The sequence below is a fragment of the Peromyscus eremicus genome, chromosome 3 (assembly GCF_949786415.1).
Source record: "Peromyscus eremicus chromosome 3, PerEre_H2_v1, whole genome shotgun sequence".
Taxonomy (NCBI): domain Eukaryota; kingdom Metazoa; phylum Chordata; class Mammalia; order Rodentia; family Cricetidae; genus Peromyscus; species Peromyscus eremicus.
The window spans coordinates 26,364,245-26,367,331 of record NC_081418.1 but is presented as its reverse complement, the minus strand read 5'-3'; the positions used below and the strand labels follow the sequence as shown (position 1 = coordinate 26,367,331).

The 3,087-nt window shown below is 43.3% G+C and overlaps 1 pseudogene; it reads right to left on the bottom strand.

The window, feature by feature from the left end:
* Positions 1–1,199: 1,199 nt before the first annotated feature.
* LOC131905693 (rRNA 2'-O-methyltransferase fibrillarin-like) lies at positions 1,200–2,553 on the bottom strand (annotated as a pseudogene).
* Positions 2,554–3,087: the final 534 nt, after the last annotated feature.

Sequence of the window (3,087 nt, the reverse complement as noted above, 5' to 3'; positions counted from 1 at the left end):
CAGTACCATCTGTTGAACATGCTTTTTTTTTTCACTGTATAATTTTGGCTTCTTTGTCAAAAATCAAGTTTCCATAGGTGTGTGGATATACTTCTGGGTCTTCCATTTGATTCCATTGCTCAACCTGTCTGCGTTTATGCCAATATTATGTGGATTTTATTACTATTGCTCTGTAGTAGAGCTTGGAATCAGGGATGATGATGCCTCCTGAAGTTCTTTTATTGTACAGGGTTGTTTTAGCTATCCTGGGTTTTTTGTTTTTCCATATGAAGTCGAGTATTATTCTTTCAAGGTCTGTAAAGAATTTTGTTGGGATTTTAATGGGGATTGCATTGAATCTGTAGATTGCTTTTGGTACAATGGCCATTTTACCAAATTCTACCAGTTAATTCTACCAGTCCATGAGCATGGGAGATTTTTGCATCTTCTGATATCTTCTCCAATTTCTTTCTTCAAAGATTTGAAGTTCTTGACATATAGATCTTTCACTTGCTTGGTTAGACTTATACTAAGATACTTTATATTATTTGTGACTATTGAAAAGGGTGTGGTTTCCCTGATTTCTTTCTCAGATCCTTTATGGTTTGTATATTCGAAGACTACTGATTTTTTGGAGTTATTCTTTTTTTTTTTTTAACCTTTTTAGAGCTTTATTGGGAAGGAGAGAGAGGGAGAGAGAGCGGGGGGGGGGGGGAAGGACAGACGGAAGGAAGGAACAGAAAGGAAAGAGAGGGCTGAAGTTATTCTTGTATCCAGTCACTTTGATAAGGTGTTTATCAGGTATAGGAGTGACTTGGTAGAATTTTTAGGGTCCCTTATGTATACTGTCATATCATCTGGGAATATCAATATTTTCTTCCTTTCTAATTTGTATTCCCTTGATCTCCTTTACTGTTCTAGCTAAAACTTCAGGTACAATATTGAATAGGTATGGGGAGACTGGACAGCCTTGTCTTGTCCCTGATTTTAGTGAAATTGCTTTGAGTTTCTTTCCCTTTAATTTGATGTTGGCTATAAGCTTGCTGTATATTACCTTTATTATGTTTAGGTATGTCCCTTGAATCCTTGATCTCTCCAACACTTTTATCATGAAGGGGTATTGGGTTTTTTTTGACAGTTGAGTCTTTTAATAGAAAAAAAAAAACTACACGTGCAACAGTAGCAACACACATTTCTTCCAATCCAGACAGCTCTGAGTTTCAGTTCTTCACCTTGGGAGGTGGCCTGTACACATCTACAATCACAGCGTGGTCCGGTTAGTAGGGCTCTAGTGTCAACTGCTCCTGGGGCTTCAGGTTCTCTTGCTACATCTTCTTCACTTTGGATGCAAACACAGCTTCTGCTGAGGCCATGGAATCAATGCAGTTGGCCTTAATGGAAATCACAAAGTGTCCTCCATTCCGCACGAAGGTGTGGGTATTCAGGTCCACAATCCAGGTTTTGTCTGGCTGCGCCACATCAGCAAAGATCACATCCACCATTGCGATAAGCATGTGGTATTTGTGTGGATGCTGAGCATCTTCAATCACAGGAATAATGTTGGTCTTCTTCTTGGCCAAGTTGATGAGGTCATGGCCAGAACGGTGGGAGAACTCAACTGCATAGACCAGACCATCCGGGCCAACAATATCAGAGACATGAGAGACGGTGGTGTAGCTGGAGAATTTCTCTCCAGCTCTCGCCAAGGCCTGCCAGTCCCGGAGCCCATTTATGAAATAAACATACAGACTCTTACATTATTTAAACTGCTTGGCCATTAGCTCAGGCCTATCATTGTCTAGCTCTTACTCTTATATTTAGCCCATTTCTATTAATCTATACTTTGCCACGTGGCTTGTGGCTTACTGGTACTTTATATCTTCTTTGTCCTGGTGGCAGCTCCAGCAGTCTCTCTCTTTCCTTCCTCCTTCCTCAATTCTCCTCTCTGTTAGTCCTGCCTATACTTCCTGTCTGGCTATTGGCCAATCAGTGTTTATTTATATAGAGCGATATCCACAGCACGATGGTGCCTGAGGCTGCCCCAAGGTAGAGCACCTTGGCCCCTGGCTTGATGTGGATTTGGTCTATGCCCCCCAGGATTGCTGCTGCCAGCTTGGAACAGAAGGGGTTCCAGGCTCGGTACTCAATTTTGTCATCTTCCTATGAAACAGAGACTCTCTTCTCCCCATATACGGATTCTCCAGGGACCAGATTCTTTGTGACAAGGGCATCCTCCTTTCCGCGACAGATAAAGATGCCTTCATCTTCATGCGGTTCCACCATGACATTCTTCCCTGACTGGTTGGCTCTTTTGCCTCCCCGGTGGCCACCTCGACCCTGGCCACCCCCAGACTGGAAGCCTCCACCTTGTCCACCTCCTCCTCTGCCACCTCCTCGTCCCCTGAAGCCTCCACCTCCACCTCGACCTCCACCTCCACCTCCACCTCCACCAAAGCCTCCTCGTCCCCCGCCAAAGCCTCCTTGTCCCCCCTGTCCTCCTCCTCTACCGCCTCTGTCAGCAAAGCCTCCTCTGCCACCAAAGCTGCCCCCATGCGGGCTGAAACCTGGCTTCATCACTGCGTTCTGGTCGCGGCTCTGTCAATCTGCGGTGTCCTCTGCTCCATGAGTCTCAGGCTTTCCGGGGTATTGGATTTTACCACAGGTTTTTTCAGCATCCAGTGAGATGATCACGTTTTTTTCTTTTAGTTTGTTTATATGGTGGATTACATTGACATATTTTTGTTCCTTGAACCATTCCTGCATCTCTAGGATGAAGCCTATTTGATCATGGTGGGTGATCTTTTTGATGTGTTCTTGGATTAGGTTTGCAAGTATGGTATTGAGTATTTTTGCACTATGTTCATGGGGAAATTGGTCTGTAATTCTCTTTTTTTGTTGAGATTTGTGTAGTTTGGGTATCAGGGTAACTGTAACTTCATAGAAAGAATTTGGCAATGTTCTTTCTGTTTCTATTTTGTGGAATAATTTGAGGAGTATTGGTATTCACTCTTCTTTTAAAGTCTCATAGAATTCTGCATGAAAACCATCTGGCCCTGCACTTTTATTTGTTGGGAGACTTTTAATGACTGCTTCTATTTCCTTGGGGAT